At 37.6% G+C, this 22075-nt stretch overlaps 1 non-coding gene across 1 annotated transcript; it reads left to right on the top strand.

The window, feature by feature from the left end:
• LOC132649797 (U6 spliceosomal RNA) lies at positions 1-107 on the top strand. Its single transcript, XR_009588313.1, has one exon. It is a non-coding gene; the product is annotated as a U6 spliceosomal RNA (small nuclear RNA).
• The last annotated feature ends 21968 nt before the right edge of the window (positions 108-22075 follow it).

Genomic DNA, 22075 nt, shown 5'->3' on the forward strand with positions numbered 1-22075 from the left:
GTCTTCCTTCTGCAGCACATAAAGTAGAACTGAAATAATAACAAAGAAGACTGGCATAGACCCTACGCAAGGATGGCATCCAAATTCATGCAGCATATCTTATTTTTGTAGAAATGACAAACTTATCGTAAAGGTTGGCCTGTGTGCCCCACATACAAAGCAAAGAAGACCGCCTAGCCATGTGCTTGAGGTGTGGCATGAATCCTGTGGGGCATCCTTATAGAGGAGGTAACCATCAGCACACTGACCGTCTCTTCTATCCAAAGAGATGCTTATGTTGGGTGCAAGTTGGGTCTCATTGCTGCACACCAGATTGGGTGACTTTGTGGAACTATAACTGTGAAGGAGACAGAGTACTAGAACTCAAGAGCCCAATAAAGTTTTTCTTTGGCTAATTTAAAAAAATAAAGAGGCAGCAGTAAAGTTTTCTTTATACAGAGCACATCTTCCTAAGCGAACTAATTATTTTACGTTTAATTTATATAAATGGCTCTAAAGGGATTTGGACTGTTCTGGATATGTTTTAACTCTTACCTTCTTAATACTGATACATAGCTCATCAACTGTAGAATTTTTAAGGTTTATTTTTTTTTTTACTTATGTGCACCTATGTATGCTGTGGATATAAACATGTTTTTGTTTTGGTCCCAGGTGTAGGATGTGGGACTAATCCAGATGGTCCACAGCAGCAGACTACTCGCTTCCTGTGGGCTCTGAGAGGAGCTCTTTGCCAGCTGCAGAGAGTTTTAATCTGAGAACTCTGGAGGGAGAATGAATGCCAGAGCCCAGAAAGTGTATAAGCTCTAAGAAAGAACAAGGCTACTGCTGCTTCCCCCTTAGGCTCCCAGTTGCTTTTGATGCAGTGACACAAAAAGTTAGAGATCTCATGGAAGGAGGATTAGACTGGCTTCAAGGAACCCAATGACCCTAACCAGCAGGAAGCAGCTAAGAAAAAGAACTGCACACCCTCTCCCACTAACCCTTTCTCTCTCCTACCTGGTGTTGGGATGTTGGAAGAGACTGGGGAGGAGTAGGGAGAAAGAGATATAAGAAATGTAAATAAGAGATTTCATTACTACTATTATTAATTACAATTTATTCACTTTGCATCCCAACTCTAGCCTCCTCCCTCCTTCTTTCAGCCCTCCTATGCCCCTGCCCTAGTCCTCTGATAGGAGAGTTTCTCCTCCTCTACTATCTGACCCTAGCCTGTCAGGTCTCATCAAGACTGTCTGAATCCTCTTTCTTCATGTCCAATTAAGTCCACCTCACCAGGGGGAGGTGATCAAAGAGCAGGCAACAGATTTTATGCCAGACACTGCATCTGCTCCCCTTACTAAGGAACCCCCATGGAGACTGAGCTACATCTGAGCAGGAAGTCTAGGTCCTCTCCATTCATAGTTCTTGGTTGATTCATCAGTATCTGGGGGGCCCCTAGGCCCATATATTTTGGCTCTGTTGGTCTTCTTGTGGAGCTCCTGTCCCCTCACGGTTTTTCTAGCCCCCCCCATCTTCCATAAGATTCACAATAAGGACATTTCTTCAACCATGTTCATAGCAGCTTTATTCATAATAGCCAGAATCTGGAAATAACCCAGATGGCCCTCAACCAAGAAATGGATACATAAATTGTGGTACATTTGCACAATGGTACTAGTTAGCAATTAAAAATTAGGATATCATGGAACTTGCAGAAAAATAATGGGAACTAGAAAAGATCATCCTGAGTGAGGTAACCCAGAAACAGAAAGACACACATGGTATATACTCACTAATAAGTGCATATTAGCCATATAATAAAAGATAAACATACTAAAATCTATCGTCCTAGTGAGACTAAACATCAAGGAGGACCCTAGGGAAGATGCTTAACCCTCATTAGGAAGGGCAAACAGGATAGACATTGGAAGAGGGAGAAGATAGGGAACACCAGTATAGGAGCCTACCACAGAGGAACTCTGAAAGACTCTACCCATCAGGCTATCAAAGCAGATGCTGAAACTCATAGTCAAACTCTGGGAAGAGCAGAGTGAATAAAAGAGTTTTAAAAACTAATGCCTCCATGTATATCTATGTATGTTTGTGTAACACATGAGTGCGGTGCCCACAGAGAGCAGGATAGTGTGTTTGATCCCCCGCACTTATAACTGTGAGCCACATGACTTGGATGCTGGGTATTGACCATGGTTCCCATGAAAGAGCAGAAAGTGCTCTTTACCCCTGAAACATCTGCAGCCTCAGGCATAACAATCTGTGCTTATTTTAAGATCTATACAAAATGATTTTTTCTTATATTTTATAGTTATAGTCTTGGATGCTTTGATATGCAAGTTTAAATATGAATAGATTCTTTGAAGAGATAGATTACCTTTGTAGTTCACCAGTCTTCAAATTTGCAACACCCCACCCCCCATCTCTACCTGCTAGGATAACAAGTATGAGTCATCATTCCCAACTCCAGATAGTTCTTTAATTTTTCCTTTCTGAATTTCAGGCAATCAAAAAAGACCAAAGCAATAATGAGCTAAATCTATATGGAAATACAGCTTTTCATTTTAAATAGTACATAAAAATTTTTGTTAAGTATTTAGAGCCTGGTGTAGAATACAGATGGCCTCTCTGTGTGAATGCAATATAAAATAAGCAGAACAAAGTAGCTAAAACAGCTTAAGCAGCAAACTTAAGTCTTAAAAATCTGATGCCTGTAGGGTATAATTGCGTTTCTTTCCAGGAACACTCACACCTTGCATTAATGAGAACATTTGGATGTTATTTTTTTTTTTTCATTTAACGTCTCTTTGATATACAACCAAACAAAAGAGAAAAGCCTAAAAATAAATAAATAAATAAAATCTCAGTGAATCCTTAATAATTGCAAACATTTATTGAACTCTTAAAATATGTAGGTCAGTTTAAGGACATACAGATTCTTCCAATAATTCAAGAGCCAATAATTCAAATAGATTATACACTGGTAGCGCTATTCTTCTTATGAATTAATAATGAGTTTTAAATGCCAAGTTGCTCCATAGTAAATAAAATAAATTTGATTTTTACTTAGGCAGCCTATTACAGAAACAATTTTTCACTTAGAATAATTTTGCAACATGGGTAATTATCAACTTACTCAATGGATTGTAACAAGTGTTTAATCTAAATGTTTGTTTTTGTAAATCTCATGTTTTAGAAATTGCACTATACCTTTTCTGGCTTAAAGATTATGTTAAATTAAATTTCACTAAAGCCTAGTCTTGCTAGTTTCTATACCTGTAGTATGCCTAACATACTACATGTAGCATATTATAAAATTTCAAAGAAATGTCACTTTAAACACTGAATTATGTGGACAACTAAATGCTCAGCTTAAGAAATTTATCAGCAGCCTCTGCTAAAATGTACTTCATGTTTTCAGTACACGTTTCTCTCTAATACTACGTACAACCAACATACAAAAGTATAAAATGTTCTTGTAAAACAAGACAATTTTCTATTCTAAATGTGGATGGAAAAGAGAAGAGGATTATTCACTATTTTTCCACCATTTTAACGCTATTAAAATGTAATAGCCCGTGGTAGCTCAGTAACTAATTGGTTTCCCATAGTAAGGGGAACAAGGACTATTTCTAACAGGAACTCAATGACTGGCTCTTTGACCTCCCCCCCCCAAGGAAGGAGCAGTCCTGTTAGGCCACAGAGGAGGGCTTTGCAGCCAGTCCTGAAGATACCTGATAAAACAGGATCAGATGAATGGGGAGGAGGTCCCCCCTATCAGTGGACTTGGAAAGGGGCAGGGTGGAGAGGAGAGAGGGATGGTGGGATTGAGAGGGAATAAGGAAGTGGGATACAGCTGGGATACAGAGTTAATAAAATGTAATTAATAAGAAAAAATAAAAAGAAAATATGTATTAGGTGAATTTATAGCCCATCAGTTCACTAATTTCAAAATATTTCAACAAAATTATGAAAAAGAATCAACTAAGGCAGAAGAAACATATCAGATACATGTCATAAAGATAGCTGCTAAGGGGACGGGGGTATTTCTAGGGAATTCTTTGCTGTGCAAAATAGATTAATTTGCAGCTACATAAAGATAACCCTATTAGTACCTACATAATGCTTACCAGTGTGGATAAAATTTCATTGTATATATACTTGTATATATACATATATATATGTATGTGTGTGTATGTATACACAATGTATATATACATACAATGTATGTATATATATGTATATATACAATGTATATATATATGTATATATATACATATATATATATACCTTGTTTCCCAAGGTAACTTGCACATATATTAGAAGTTCAATGTGAAAAATAAACATGTTTTTTGTATAAAGAAAATATACTGATTGGTTATGTGTAAAAACTCAGATCTTTAAATAACAGACTTTACTTTGTTTTCTACATTGTATGGCATGTCCGACATGTACTTTATTTTTACTAACACCTTAACCTGAGTATATTTGTGTTACTGCTTCATCGCCTAGATAAATGGAAAAACTGGATGACATTTATCAAATCAAGGTGGTATGTATCCGAATCACATCTGCAAATGACCCTCCCTCTATTAAGCACTTAGGAATCCCACAATTTCTATGCCTTATAAAGCAAAATTTGCCTTTTAACAAATCTTTTCCACCTACACAGAGCTCATTATTCACTCACACTTACCTCTCTTAACTAGAAAAGAATCTCAAGGTAAGGCAGTAAATATTTGACATGAAACACAAATAACAAGATAATCAAGCAAGAAAATTGCTCCTGAAGGAAATAGGTATATAATCCACAAAAAGATGAGCCTTAAAATTGAATCACCACCTTCGTGAGACTCAAATGATAATTTTTAGTAATGAAGTCAAACAGTATTCACATTATGATTGAAAAAGTGTGTTTTGCACATGACCTAGATGGTGTAGAAAGCAGCCCTGCATCATCCTTCTCCTTACATGTATAATAGTTGAGCAACAATTTTCAGACCAATCCCTTTTCTGAGAAACTCAGAAATTAATGGAAAGGTCCCTACATCTCATATATAAAAACACGTTCAGCAATGACAGTGTTTACATCTGCATGAGTCTATGTGTGTATGAGAGTGAGTTTACGTGTTTACGTATATGTGTGAAATCGTGGCTGCCTCCTCCAAAATATAAGTAAACAATCAAGACCCACAAAATCTCACAAGGACTCAAAGAGATGTGTATCAACACATACTATCGTCACACTGTGTCAAAGATGAAGACTGTACTTTGAATGAATCAAGAATGGGGATTGATCATATTCAAGGTAATGTCAATAAGACTAACACTGACTTTTTATCCAGAAATCTTGAGTTAGATATGCCCAAAGTGTTCATGAAAAAAAAAATCATTAGTCATCAAGAATACTACCAGTAGGAAAATGATCTTTCAAAAATAAAGAAGCAATTGATTCAAAAGAAAGCCGAGAGAAGTTGTTACTTTTATAATTCCTTTTGTAGAAAAAAAACAAGAGAAATTCTACAAGTCAAAATAAAGAATTCTGAGTAGCCATGTGGTTGCATATATAGCAAATATAAAGCTTATCAGAAAAAATAATTTGATAAATACATTTTTTTACAATACTGCCTTGCAGCAATGGAGCTAGGCAAATCGATTCAATTTTAAGTCTAGTTAACAAAAGAAAACACTTGAAGATAATTAAACCCAATAAAAACATCATAAAGATGTGTAATAAAACCACATGTAAATTCTAATAATAGTTACACATGCTTAAAGAGAATAAAAACTTACCCTAGAACCTTGGACACGATTAAAATTAAGCTATATATTAAAAGAATATAATATAATGGGGGTAACACATACCTTAACTACATATTATATGATGCCAAATAAAACCCTCAGTATCAGGAACAGGATACATCTTATGTCATTGGTTACAGGGGTCCCATAGGCCCTCCACACACTGTAGACTATTGCCAATGCTTTTGGTTATCTTTCCCAAACCAGACAGTAAGACCCGATCGAGGGAAACACCACATAGCTATGACACGGAACATGGACAAATGTAGCTGAGAGTTACATTTGGAAGTGGTGTTCCTAGTTCTAGAAACACCGTACACGTTACTGGAGGCAGAAAGTAATCACACTAGTTTCTTTTTTTATTTATATAAAATTTTATTTTATTGTAATTTTTATTTTTTATATTAATTACAATTTATTCACTTTGTATCCCAGCTGTATCCCCCTCCCTCATTCCCTCCCAGTCCCACCTTCTCTCCCTCTTCTACTTTCCTCCCCCTCCCCCAGTCCACTAATTGAGAAGGTCCTTCTCCCCTTCTATCTGACCCGAGCCTATCGGACCTCATCAGGACTGGCTGCATTGTCCTCCTCTGTGGCCTCCTCTGTGGCTGCTTCCCCAGCAGAAGGAGGTGATCAAAGAGCCAGCCACTGAGTTCATGTCAGAGACAGCCCCTGTTCCCTTTAGTAGAGAACCCACTTGGAGACTGAGCTGCAATGGGCTACATCTAAGCAGGGGTTCTAAGTTATCTCCATGAATGATCCTTAGTTGGAGTATCAGTCTCAGAAAAAAACCTTGTGCCCAGATTTTTTGGTTCTGTTGCTCTCCTTGTGGATCTCCTGTCCCTTCCAGGTCTTTCTATCTCCCCCTTCTTTCATAAGATTCCCTGCACTCTGCCCAAAGTTTGGTTATGAGCCTCAGCATCTGCTTTGATACACATCTGGGTAGAGTCCTTCAGAGGCTCTCTGTGGTAGGCTCCTGTCCTGTTTCCTGTTTCTCCCTCTTCCAATATCCATCCTGTTCACCTTTCTGAGTGAGGACTAATCATCTTACCCAGGTTTAATGTGCACTCTTTAACAAGCAAACAAAAAAAAAGCATTCTTTGATCTTTTATTTTTAAATCTTTTGAAGCAATATTCTATATTGCTATTCAAGAAATTAATACACAAACAAACACACAGAGACATAATTCTAAGTTTTAAATATCTATAACTTTTACTTTTAATGTAAAAATATTAACTTAAAAATGAAAGAAAGGGCATCGACAGAGCAAAAGTATATCCCAACAATAAAATTCTAAAACTTTTTCTCTAATGTCAGAAACAAAGCAAAGATATCAGCTTGCCACTGATATCCACCATACAAGTGTAACTCCTAAGAAGTTTTTGTAAGAGATAAAACAACTGTCCAAATCACAAAGGGATCAGTTTAATCATTTCTTTTACAGATGAGATCTCCAGTGAACAGTTGTGGGAAACAGTTTTAAAGAATCACTACACCAGACAATGTAATGCCAGCATTCAAAAGTTAATTGCGTTTTCATGCACTATCATAAACTAGATAAAAATAAATAGATAAAACAATCTAACCTGCAAAAACAAAACAAAACTAAATCCTAAGAAATAATAATGTAAAAGACAGCTACATATTGAGTATTCTTTATCTGAAAAGCTTGAAACCAAAGAGTTGGAATTTGGAATGTTTCTGAATTTTATAGTATATGCTGATAATATATATTCTAGGATTGGATTTCAACTACACATAGTAAATCCATATATTATTACATTTGCTTCATTCACATAGTGTATAAATAAGTATTTGATATTTTTAGTCTACCTACATTCAATTTTTTTTCCATGTGTATATAAGTCCATGAGTTTAAATTTATATTTTTAGATGAGTGATGCCATACATTTTACAAAAATTGCAAAAGACTAATAAAAATGATAGCAATAATTAAAGGAACAGAGGCTACAAATCTGAGTAAGAGCCAGGTAGGAGGCTTCATGAGTGGAATTGAAGTGAATAAAAGGAAGGGAGAAATGAGACAATTATGTTATAATCTCAAAAATAAAAAATAAAAAAACAAATGAAAAGAAATATCATGTTAATGAATTTTTATTTTTTATTTTTCTTAAATTTAAATTTTTATTTTTTTCACAGTTTATTCATTCCATATCCTGATTGAAGCCCCCTCCTTCAACTCCCCAGTCCCACCTTCCCTCTCTCTTCCCCCCATCCCCTTTCCCTAGTCCACTGAAAGGGGGAGTTCTCCTCCTCTGCCATCTGCCCATAGCTTATCAAGTCTTATCAGGACTGCCTTGATCCTCTTCCTCTGTGGCCTGGCAGGTGCCATCACCAGGGGTAAGTGATCAAAGTTCATGACAGAGGCAGCCCCTGCTCCCCTTACTCCCCAGGAACCCACATGGAGACTGAGCTGCCAATCAGCCACATCTGTCTCTGCAAGACCCCCTGGATTCAGATTTTTTAGCTTTGTTGGTCTCCTTGTGGGGCTCCTGTCCTCTCCATGTCTTCACAGAATGGATGTGTAAACAAGATCCAACATTCTGTTGCATACAAGAAACACACCTAAGTCACAAAGATCAACATTACCTGAGAGTAAAGGACTGCAAGATGATTTTCCAAGCAAATGGACCCAAGAAACAAGCAGGAGTAGTCATTCTAATATCTAATAAAATAGACTTTCAACCAAAATTAATCAAACTTAATCAAACCAAAATCAACCAAAATTAATCAAACTATACGGGGACGGTCACTTCATACTCATCAAAGAAATATTCTACCAAGAAGACATATCAATTCTGAAATCCATGCCTCAAATACAAGGGCAGCCACATTTGTAATAGAAACATTAATATAACCTAAACAACACATAGATCCCCACACATTAATAGTGGGAAACTTCAACACCCCACTCTCATCAAAGAGGTCAACACAACAGAAAGTAAAAGTCATGTTAATGAATTTTAAAAGGTGATATTGTCAAAACGTCCTTACTGCTGAAGCAGCATATAGAAATCATGAAATTCCTCTCAGAATATCTCTTACATTTTGTACAAAAACAGAAAAAAGAGAAAGGGAGAAGAAAGTAAGGAAGGAAAAAAAGAAGTAAGGAAGGGAGGGAGGGAAGGAAGGAAGGGAAGAAAGAAAGAAAAAAATGCTAAGGTTTGAATGTTTGAGTCCTCCCAGAATTCACATTACTAGTCACCAGTGTAAAGGGAAGTGAGGCCTTTGGAGAAATGACTAGATCATGAAGTAGAAACTTATGAATGGGATTAATCAGTAACATAAAATATATAAAATAAAGGTGTAAAGTTCATTCATCACTCCCACTATATTTAGACAAAGCAGAAAGATACCCTTCTAACCAATGCACAAGTCCTCACCAGAAACTTCTTAGTCTCTAAAATGTTTGAAACCAAAAAATGTTGTTGTTGTTGTTGTTTTTAAGGTACCTATTCGGAGGTATTTTCTATAGCAGACTGATATACTTAGAAAAAAAATTAGAACTAAACGAGACCAAAAATCATCACTTTAATCCTGAGAAAAAAACAACAAATAGAAAGATCAAATTTCATAGAAAAATATGTCTTAGCTAAGCGATACTCTCCGGGCTCATGAGCTGTCTCAGCACTCCCAACCACAAGGGCAGCCGGTCCATATGTGCAGACACAAAGAGAACAAAATAGAGAGGACCAAAATAAATCCACACGTATGTAGTCAATTGATCTTTGAAAAGCCTGTCAAGAGCAGAGAGCGTCAAGATAATAATCTCTAAAAACGGCTATCCACCAGCAGAAGAACAACTTGGATCAATTCAATTCAAATTGGATCAACGTCTTTAAGGTAAGACCTGAAACTATAAACTTTTTTCAAGAAGAAAATATAAGAGAAAATTCTTCCAGGCGTTGTCCTTGCCAACTGTTTCAGAGGTACAACTTCAAAACCATTGGAAACAAAACCCAAACCAGGAAAATGAGCTCCTGTCAAGCTGAAAGCCTTTTGCATACTGAAAGAAACAGTCTATAGATTGTAAGAGCAAATGGCAATGAGACGAAATATTTTCACACCATAACAGGCCAATAGGCTAATCTCAAAATGCATGAGGAGAGACATGATTTGTGTGATGAAGTATTTGTTGTACAGACATGAAGACCTGAGTTTGCATATCCAGCACCATGTAAAAGCCACACGTGATGGCATGTGTCTGTAAATCCGGCATGGCGGTGGTGGCAGTTGCAGTGTGGAGGCTGACACACGGTTCGCTGGAACTCACGAGCCAGCTTCTCTAACAAATTGGTGAGTTCCAGGTTCAGTGAAAGACCCTTTTTCAAAAACAAGGTGGAAAGCAACTGAAAGAGAAATGACATTGACCCCTAACTCCACAAGTAGGAACACTTACACATGCCCAGGCAAGCAGACGGCAGATGAGCAGACCTGTCAACTCACATGGGCCTCAGAAACAGCCACGCTGACATTTCTCAGCCCAATAAGCTGTCCATGAAGCACCCAGGGGAGAAATAAATAAAGTTATATGCATATATGAGCAATATATATGAAATAATCAGAGATCTGCGTGATTGATCCAATAGTTCATTTGTTTAATCACCAGTACTTCCAGAAAGACAAAAGGAGAAAGCGTTTTGAGGAAATTAAAGAAATAAAGACAAAACAAATTATATAATAAAAAGAAATGAGAACTGTGAAGAAATAGATTCTGAGTTTCAACTAGAATCTGTTTTTAAAGTCATCAAAACATTCTACTTTAAACTTTCAGACTACCAAAATTAACTCAAAGTATTTAGAAGTTGACAATCACCCATAAAAATGAATGGGCCACCTACAAATAGCCTCCCAAATGAATTTTAAGCAGCAATATTAAAGATTAGAAAACAATTATAACAATTCCTTCAAAGTTCTGTGGTAAAACAATGTTTAGTTTTGGATTCCAGCCAAATATATTAGCTATTATGAGGTTACCTGTGGTCAGATACATACATCTTATCTGGTCCAAATTGGGAAGCTTACCTAAGCATGTGCAAAGTAATATTAGGCTGTACTTCAGAAAACTGGAAATCAATAACAATAAATCCAGAGTGGAATAAAAGGCACAGTGCCGCAAAAATACAGGACTTACCCACAAAAGTAGGTAAGAAAGAGAAAGCTTTTTGTAATAAATTTGGAAACTGAGTGGTTCAGTGAAAGGTGATGATAATACAAGATAAAGTAAAAGGGAAGCAACTAGAGCTTGTGAGCACCAGAAGTGAAGCTTTGTTGAAGTCAGGGTTCAAATGGGCAGCAATTACTTCAAAATAGAGTCAAATGTTCATTGGTTTTTCGAAAAATAGAACGCACTCCAAACCCAGGGTCGAGGGGTGGGGGGAGGAATCAGAGAATGGTTGTGCTTATAAAGATACAGTTTGTTCTTCCTCAAAGTAAAAAAAAAAAGAGCAATGAGAAACTCCAGAAGATAAAACTGTGTGAAAAATTGCCTTGGGAATGTGATGCAGACTACGACGTGGCTGGCAGCTGTAGAGGCCACAGCGGAACTTATTAAAGCTTGAGGTTAACATCCATTCTGGGATTGGAGAATAGAAACTTTAATGAATTCATTTACTCTTCATGGAGAGATTGTTTTCAGTTGGTTTCAGCTTTTAGAGTGTTAACCCTTATAGAACACCTTATTAAAAAAAAATAAACAGAATCAGAATGTTAGTGGCTTTTGACGGTAGAAAAATAAGTTGAGGAATAGGCATGGAGGAAAAAAAATGGTCAAAAAGGCAGGAGTCTTAGCAATCTTGTTGTAAAACTACAGATTCAAAAGATACTGCCTGTAGTAGTAAAAAAAAAAAGTCCATATTAAGATGCTCTATATTTGGTTGTGATGATTCAACAGATAGAACGCATGGCTTTGTGTCAGCCAAGGAAACGCTGAACCACTGGGTTACATACACAAGCCTCGGATGTTCTTTATATCATATAATTAGAAATTTTGTCACTGAGGAAACTGGAAAAGGATAATACAGACATATATGTTGGTTGCCAAGTTAGCAGGTATAGAACAGCATAAGTGTGTTAAATCTTCTCCTGTCACAATAGGATAAAAACGGAACATCTCTACAATTCAATAAATCAAGAAGCAACGCAAACTTCCAAGACATCAAAGCTTCCAAAATAAACAGTTATAAAACCACAACTAGTCACAATGCAGGGATCGAGGGATTGTGGGGAGCCAGTCCCAACACAACTCCTGTACCTAAGGCCCGGGGAACATGCTGGAAAAGGGGGCAGAAAATTGCAAGAGCCGTAGGACCAGAAAGGTTGCTGTGAGACTGGGTCTTCAAGAAAGGTTGCCTTAACATGACATGAACAATGATGATATCAATAGGTATGTAAACACAAAAGAGGGATATTTGTTTGTTTGTTTGTTTGTTTTGTTTTGTTTAATTTTTAATGTATTATTTATTGCAATTTATGGTAATAAATAATATTCACTTTGTATCCCAGCTTTGGCCCCCTCCTTTGTCCCCTCACAATCCCACCCTCCCTCCCTCTTCTCCACCTATGCCCCTCTCCTAATCCCCTAATAGGGGAGGCCCTCCTCCCCTTCTGTCCAACCCTAGCCTATCAGATCTCATCAGGACTGGCTGCATTATCCTCCTCTGTGGCCTGACAAGGCTGCACCCTCACCCCCAAGGGGAGGTGATCAGAGAGCCAGCCACTGAGTTCATGTCACAGACAGCCCCTGCTTCCCTTACTGGGGAACCCACTTGGATACTGAGACTATGGGCTGCATCTGAGCAGAGGTTCTAGGTCCTCTCCATGAATGTTCCTTGGTTTGGGTATGAGTCCCTGCAGGGCCCCCAGGGCCCATTTTTTTTTTTTTTTTTTTTTTTTTTTTTTTTTTGGCTGTGTTGGCCTCCTTTTGGAGCTCCTGTCCCCTCCAGGTCTTTCTATCTCTCCTTTCTTTTGTAAAATCCATGCACTCTGCCCAAAGTTTGGCTGAGTCTCCACCTCTGCTTCAATACCTTGATCAGTAGAGTCTTCCAGATGCCCTGTGTGATAGTCTCCTGTCCTGCTTGTTCTCTGTCCTCTCCTGCCTTTAAGGTCTGTTGCATTTGCCCTTCTGAATAAGGATCGAGCATCTTCCCTAGGGTCTTCCTTGTTGTTTAGCTTCTATTGGACTATAGATTTTAGTATGTTGATCCTATATTATATGTCTAATAACCACTTATGAATGAGTATATACCACGTGTTTCTTTCTGCCTCTGGGTTCCCTCATATCTTATAGAGCCCCACTTTTAGACAAAGAAACTAAAGGCAACTATTCACTACTGAGAGGAGGGGAGTTAGGCTCTCACAAGGATGAGTCCCCTATTTGGTTATCCAACACAAAGTGGTCAGTCTTGAAATCAAATACACATAAACAGGAAAAAACAAAGTCAGCAGGTTGTGTATGTGTGTTTGTGTATTTGTATGTATGTATGTATGTTCATGAAACAATAACTGTAGAGGAATTTTAATCCAGCAACATGGCTGCTCTGGAAAGGTATCAGTCACATCCAAAGACCTTCTATCTAGGTCTTTATGGGTTGGCTGGAATATAGGCATGCTTTTAGTACACACAATTAATCCCAAACAATGACGTCTAATTGAGGGGCAAAGTGACAAATCAGAGAAAGTTTTGCAGAATTAGTCAGAGAAAAAATATCCCCAGCTCTCAGAAAAAATATTTTAAAGAGCTGGCTTGGAGGAGACAGAGCCAGAGTGAGTCAATTCAGAGTCAATGCTGTGCAATGCAGAGGAATTAAGTTTGTTCGTGAGTTAGTTCAGTACAGGTCAGCAGAGGCAGTTGAAGCCAAAGAATAAGAAAGAGTCAGAATATTAGAACAAATTTCCAGAGTAAGGTTGAGGCTAAGCAGGGTTAGTTCAGTGAGAAGCTAAGAAAAGCCAGTTTGAATCAGTCAGCTTGGAAAGGAGTCCGAGCCAGAACAGCTGAATTAGACCATCCAGCCACAGTTCAGAAAGAGCCATAAAGGGAAAAGCTTATTCAGCAGTAAGCTTTTGATATGACAGTTATGTCTGATGAATAAAAACAACTTTTACAAATAATAGTAGTAAAAAAAAAAAAAAGCCATCAATTTGAGAAAGACTAGGGGAGAAATAGGAGAGTTTGGAGGAAGGAAGGAGAAAATGTTGTAATTTTAATTTGAAAATATGTTTTAAATATTAAAAATCTTTTATCTAGAAAAAGATTCATTAAGAGGATGAGAAACAATGACTACAGGGGTATCTTTCTGAGGAGCATCAGTGTGAAGCATGAACATTGCTGGGTTTTAGCATAGGTATGTGTGCCCTACTTAACTCTTAAAATTTCTGTATGAAATATTTTTACTGTTTTTCAATATTTCACATGAGAAAGATGATATAAGCAGAGCATATATGCTTGAAATTAGTTATCAAAGTCACAAGTGAAACAGACTTGCTAGAAGCGCTGAGAAGGTATTCCAGGAAATCACAGAAATTCCATGCTCTGTGTATCCATGGAATACACACAGAGCATGGAATCAGGTGGGTAAAAGTCCATAACCCTTTTCCTGTTAGCACAGAATCTGAGCGTCTGGTCCCAGTGATGAGAAGGGAACATTTTAAAAAGTGCTCGTGTGCCAATTATAGGAAAGACACTGCACCACACTTCAAAGCTATAAGCAGTTAATCACTTAAGAACATCATCTCCCAGCCTTCTGAAAATGCATTTTCTCCATAACCTTTTTCTCCCCAGGGATAATCTGAGAATTTCTGTAGGTACAGTCATTTTTAAAATCACTCTTCAGAAAAGAAATTGGCATACATTGTTTGGTTGTTCTGCCTTTGGATTAAAATATCACTTAAAATTATTAAAAGAAAAGAATTAAAAATATCAGGGTGTGGAATTTCCTGTATCTTAATGTGGTAATTCACCTGATGCTTTTTTTTTTTTATCAGTTACATTTTATTAACTCTGTATCCCAGCCATGTCCCGATCCCTCATTCCCTCCCAGTCCCTCCCTCCCTCCCTCATCTCCACCGTGCCCCTTTCCAAGTCCACTGATAGGGGGGACCTCCTCCCCATTCATCTGATCCTGTTTTATCAGGTATCTTCAGGACTGGCTGCAAAGCCCTCCTCTGTGGCCTAACAGGACTGCTCCTCCCTTCGGGGGTGGGGAGACCAAAGAGCCAGTCATTGAGTTCCTGTTAGAAATAGTCCCTGTTCCCCTCACTTTGGGAAACCAATTGGTTACTGAGCTACCACAGGCTACATCTGAGTGGAGGTTCTAGGTTATATCCATACATGGTCCTTGGTTGAATGTCAGTCTCAGAAAAGACCCTGTGCCCAGATATATTTGGTCCTTGTGGAGCTCCTATCCTTTCCCCATCAGACTAACTCCCCTTCTTTCTTATGATTCCCTGTACTCTGCCAAAGGTTTGGTCATGAGTCTTTGCTTTGAAAACACTGCTAGTTAGAGTCTTTCAGATGCGCTCAGTAGACTCCTGTCATACGTTCAATGCACATCCCATCGGTCTTTCTAAATGAGGATTGATCATCTTACCCCATGTCCACTCAATTGATTATCTTTTTTAGGTGTATAGATTTCATTATGTTTATCATATCTTATAGGTCTTTATAAGTGAGTATATCCCATGTTTGTCTTTCTCCTTCTGGGATATTTCACTCAGAATGATCTTTTCTAGATCCCACCATTTGCCTGCAAATTTCATGATTTCCTCCTTTTTGATTGCTGAGTAGTATTCCATTGTATAAAAATACCACAATGCTTTTAAGGCAAAGATCACTACTTTGTTAGGGTTTCTATCACTGTGAGGGAGCATTACAGCCAAAAGCAACTTGGGGAGAATACGGTTTATTTTACCTACACTTCTGTATCACAGTTCGTCGTTGAAGGAAGTCAGGGCAGGGACCTGGAGGCCAAAGCTGATACAGAAGCCATGGAGGAGGGGTGCTTACTACTCAGTCTGCCTTCTTATAGAACCCAGGGCCACTAGCCAAGAGGTAGCACCACGCACAACAGGCTGGGCCCACCTCAATCTAATTAGGCAAGCTAATTACAGGCTTGCCTAAAACCCTTAAAGAGATAGTTTTGCAGCTGAGGTTCCATCTTCTCAGGTGACTCTATCTTCTGTGAAGGTAGCCTAAAAACTAGACAGGACAATCATATTAAAGTTAAGAAGTTTGCATGGTGTGTGTGTGTGTGTGTGTGTGTGTGTGTAGCTTTACTTATTTGTACATTTGGACTATATGTGCCGAGATCCTTCAACCCTGATATTAAAGCAAAAGATGTGAGTTACAAGAAAAAGAATAATCTAAAAACCACAAAACCACAGATAGTGTCCATAGGGCAAATTCAAGATGATTAAATGTTAATACCTTAGTTTATCTTTATAATCATCTATTGTAAAGAAAATACAATATCACTGAATATATAATTTGCTTTAATCTGAATTAAACCATCTATAAAAAATTAATCCATTGTAATTACTGTCTTTGATTTTTTTTTAAGTAGTAAAAACAAGCATAATTCAAAGGACACTATTTTTGGCCTGTTGCCCACCATTCAGCTTCTCGAGCTCTAGATTAGTTTTAAATAATTCTTTAAAAATGTTGTCTTTTGTTTAAGACAAGGTTAGACAAAGTGATGTTCTCTAGTCCTCAAAAACTTATGTTAAATCACAGATTTAAAACCACATATTTTTTTTTAAATTGTGTCAAGTGGTTTTCTTTCTTTTATAGAGATGTTTTGCATACAACCTGTTCTGTTCAGTTTCCTCTCCCACAACTCTTCCTATATCCTTCCCCACACACAAACCTTCCCACACCTTTTTGTCTCTCACTGGAAAACAAATAGACGTCTAAAGAATAATAATCAAATAAGAGGAAATAAAAGCAAACAAATTGGAATAGGACAAGACAAACACACAAGCAGAAGAAAAGAGCCAAAGGAAAAGCAGGAATGCATATGTAGACGCAGAATCACTCATGTTCTTATACATAGGAATCCCCTAAAAACACAAAACCAGAAGCCATAATGTAAATGAAACGAATCTGTAAGAAGAGGGGAGGGGAGCTGGGAAGCCCTGTCAAAGCTCTATGACAAATAACCTCCAAAAATGCCACTGAGCTTATTTTATATTGGCCATATCACATGGCTTTAAGTGGCTTTATTCATGAGTACCCGAAAGCAACAGCCACACCTGTCCGTATACTTATAAACGAAAAACAACAACGCCTAATGAAGTACCACAGGCTGAGACAGGCGAAGGTCAGTGAAGTACAGATAAAGGGTTACGGCTCAGCTCTTAATAAAATCTAGATCACGATATAAAATGGTACTCAGGTCAGCAAAGCTGAGCAACACTGATACTAGGATAAGGGTACAGACAAAACTCAATTACAAAGATATTCTAGAATTAAGAGGAGAAATCCGGTCTTGATGAATCCCAAAAGTTCCACGTTAAGCAAACGACTTTATTTCAAAACACCAAACAGAAACACCCTAAAAGAAACAAACAAAAATACCCAAAACAAACATAAACACAAACAAAAATACCCCAAACGAACAAAAACACCCAAAACAAACAAACAAAGCCAGAGGGTAAAACATTTGCCTCCCAAAGGCAAGTTTTCAGATCCTAGCATCCATGTAAATGCCATGTGGAATAAGCGTCCCACCTGTAATTCCAGACTCAGAAACGTAGGAACACAGATTCTCCAGAGCAAAGTCTTCAACCAGACCAGCAATATTGCCAAGCTCCAAATTTGGCGACAAAATACTGCAGGATTACTAGATATTAGCCTTGTGCACACATGTACACACCACACACACACACACACAAACACACATACTTTCACACTGCAAAAAGTGTACACATACGCATGCACAGAGAGACGAACCACAAACAATCAAGAGATTGAAAGGTAGTCTACACACTCATGTACACAGAACAGAGGCTATCCTTATAAGCTATGAGCTAGCTTTGAAAGTCATTTGAGCTGATAAACAGTTTTAGCCTAATAAAGTGGAGGAAGCATGGCGGTTTGAATGAGAATGGCCCCCAAAGGCTCATTGATTTGAATGCTATGTCAGAGGGGAGTGTCACTATTTGAAAGGGTTTGGAGGTGTGGCCTTGTCAGAGGAAGTGGGGCACAAGGAGGACCAATCGGCTTTGAGGTTTCAGAAGCCCAAGCCAGGCTCAGTGGTTCTCTTTTCCTGCTTGCTGTGAATACTGATAAAGAACTCTTAGCTGCTTCACCAGCACCGGGGCTGTCTGTGTATGCTGTCATGCTGTCCCCACCTCCTGTCATAATGTGAATGGCTAAGACAGGAAGAATAAAGAAAAAATGTTTTTTTAAACTAGGGGTACTACACAGAAACACAAAACTTAGTACATGGTCAGTTTTCATAGATACATGTTGCCTAAAATTCAACTCCTCTCTTCCTGGAGACTGTGTGTATACGGAGTTCAATATGCAGGATAATAACAAATGATCAAGTATTAAGTCATCAAGGTCCTGAAGCAATACTGGCTGTTTTTCAAGTGTAAATACAGTTTATAGAATTTGTATTTTTTCATGCTTATGAATAGCTCCCACGTGAATGCTAGCTGGAGTTTCCTTTTGAGCCATGTCTCTTCCCCAGCTCTACAATGAAGCCATTGCTTCTACTGAACGGTTTTCATGTGACCTGCCTAATTGCCATTATTGACCGAGCCCTGATTTTCACAAGTGAGCTTGGGCTCTATATTAGAGACAGAGTTCCTACTTCAACTGGCTATCATTCTTTACCATCCTTCTCAATAGTGTCTACGATGAGTTGTTCTAGAGTACAGCCATTGAGCCTTGAGTCAGCACTGACCTCATCTTCTTCCAGATCAAGAGTAGAGTCAATTTTTATTCAACAAATATCTGTTCAACAAACATCTTTTCAACAAATAATCCATTCAACAAATGTCAAGTACTATGTTTCTACGGGATACCTGTATTTTAAAGAAGAAAAAAAAATTCTTGTGGCTGAAGAGATGTCTAGGGAATAGGAGAATTTGTTCCTATTGCAGACAACCTGGCTTCGGTTGCCATAACTCACATGGTGGCTTACAGCCATCTGTAACTCCAGTTCCACGGGGTTTGACACTCTCTTCTGGATCCATAGGTATGACGTATATACATAGTACACATACACTCACACACACAATAAATAATGTTTAAATATATTTTTCTTATCTACGCTTGTTCTTCTGTTTCATCATGAGCTGAAAGCACAGAAGAGATCAATTCCAAATTTCTCCACAAACCATGAGATAATGACCTCGCAATTTTTCCCTGGAGGCTCTCCAAAAATCTACACACATTTTCTAAACCTAACAATTCTCTCCTTGTGGAATCTGGTGTTTCTAACTCTCCAAAATATATACACATTGTCTAAACCTCATTGAGTAATAACAAGAATTCTAGTCTTAAGAAGCATGTGCAAGATTGATAGACTCCTGTAGTTCTAACACTTGGCCATAAGCAGACAGTTCTTTAAAAATTTTAGACTTATGTAAAATCTTAACTAAGTATTTAATTTACTAGTTAAATGCTTATGCACTCATACTTGGGCATAGAATCAAAAGTATCTAATAAACATATTCACTTAGTCAATAAACATCAAATTTGCACTACCTCTAAATTACTGTTCTTCACATTTGAATATGAAAGTGTACAACAAACTCTCTGCTCTGCCAGGGCACATTTTCTGTGGAAAGTAAAACAATCAACAGAGAGGTAAATATATTCTGTGTGTACTGCATATCTAGAAGTACAGTGTGAACAAAGAAAGAGAGGGGTGGATATGTATAACACATATGTTGTAGGGATTATGTCCAAAAACTTTACAGCAGAGATACCAATCTGGCCAACTAAAAAACCTGAGAAAAGTATCCAAGGTAAATGGAGTAACAATGGAGCCTGCCTGAGCCACTAAAACAGATCAAATGGATTGTGGGAAGGCAATATTTTGAAAAAATGTGAAGAGTAGTGACTGCACAGGTAAAAACAAGTTTTCTGTGCCCAACAATCACATTGGCCATAGTTAAGATTCTGGGTTTGACTTTTAAAAGAGGAAGAAATAGTTTAAGTTCTGAGCAGAAAAAAGACATGATGTGATCTAAGGGACAATTTGACTGATGTAACTTTAATGTGGACAGTGGACAGAAGCAGAAACAGAAAAACCAATGGTAGTGATCAAATTGGTGAAATTCTGATTTTACACTGAAAGGTACAAATGCTAAACTAAAACATTTTTATAGATAAAAATCTTCAGCAAAGTAAATCAGAGTGAGTAAAATATTCCCTATCTTTGTGTGTGTGTGTTTGTGTGTGTGTGTGTGTGTGCATGAAAACATGACCAGCTTTTTGAAACTCCTAATAGTATCAATTTTTAGAGTTTTTCTAAGCCTATATCAAGTTTATTCATCTCTCACACACACCCCAAAAAAATGTACTACAGAATGTACCTGTAATGCAGTAATTACATGTGCAAATGAGCAGCTCATTTATTTTGGTCCTGGGAAAATGCCATTCATCAAATTTATGAATGCAATGAAATCACTTCTTCCATGTTTATTAAAAGTCATTATGAAAATGTTATCTCTGCGCTCAGCTGACAGTTTTAAACTTAATGTGACTTTTAATCAATGGCAACAAAATCAATTATGTCACCACTAAGCACTCTAAGGAAGGTAAATTACTACCAGCCAAAAGACTTTCACTTCAGTTTGGGACTTCACATATATCAAAAATTAGAAAGAAAATTCAAATGGTGACAAAAAAAAAAAGAGATCCGTGGTTTCTTTTAGCTCTGTGTTGTGGAAAGTTTCCCTGTTTAAGAAAGAAAATACTGTCAATCAACCATGATCTTCCACATATCTTGCAAATGTCACCTGCAAATTTTACTGAACTTTCACAAAGTAAACGCATAAGAGCATGATCAATCTTATATGTTATACTTACGTATTTTTATAAATGCGCATGCTGATGGGCATTTTGTCACAGAGCTCATTTGTTTGCTTAATCATTCAAATATTTATTTCTTGCACAGTGCCAATCAAAGCCTGAAGTAAGGTTTTAACTTGTTTGGCAAGTGTAAGACAGATGACGGAGGTGTAGTTCGATGGAAGGGCAAACAGATGGATCAATCAATGATGGCATGCCTGATGCTTCTACACAAAACTTAGATTACAATTCCAACGTTGATTTTTACCATGCATTGAAAGTATCCACCTACTCTCACTATATATTTTTCTACACAATAATGGAAGATAATACATTTTAGATTTTTAAATGTTTCTTGACAAAATTTTTTGAAAATACACTTTTCTGCTCTCTAACTAAAATTCAGGCACCATGTTCAATAGTGCTTATCAGAGGGTCAATAATGTGATTAAATAACAAGATTCTCCAACTATAAACTAAAAAAAAAAATATGTTCTGATTTAGATCTAAATATGATCTTTATTGAAACTTTATGGAAAGAAAGTATAATATAAAAATAAAAATGCTCTCATAATATACAATCAAGTGAAATAAATTTTACTTTATTCCCCTTATGTAGTTAAAATTTCTTCCCCCTCAACATCTTGTCTCACTCAGTATTAACAGAATAGATTCTACATGCTAAGGAGAAACTGCCTTCAGCAGCTTGTCTTGGTAATTCTTTCTTTCAGTGACTCAAACTGACACAGGATCTTTTCTGAGACTGATACTCCAACCAACAACCATTCATGGAGATAACTTAGAACCCCTGCTCAGATGTAGCCCATGGCAGTTCAGTGTCCAAGTGGGTACCCTAGTAAGGGGAACAGGGACTGTCTCTGACATGAACTGATTGGCCTGCTCTTTGATCATCTCCCCCTGATGGGGGAGCAGCCTTACCAGGCCACAGAGGAAGACAACACAGCCACTGTCTTCCTCTGTTAAAGGATGCTTTAACATTTACATTTTAAGAAAAAGTTCTCCTTCTTTCTTGGTCTCTTCAGATAAGTAATCATATTAGCATTATCATCGATTTGTGTACCCCATCTTTCATTCCCGAACAGGAGGCTTCCCAGAGCAGTTGTTCTTAACTTCCGTTTACAGTTTCTCAGAATCTTTTAGTCTGCACTAACTTCAGACATAAGGACAAATTGTAAATTGAGCACTCAGTAATCATACGCACATATGTGTTTCTC

This window comes from Meriones unguiculatus, chromosome 21, assembly GCF_030254825.1.
Source record: "Meriones unguiculatus strain TT.TT164.6M chromosome 21, Bangor_MerUng_6.1, whole genome shotgun sequence".
NCBI classification, from domain to species: Eukaryota; Metazoa; Chordata; class Mammalia; order Rodentia; family Muridae; genus Meriones; species Meriones unguiculatus.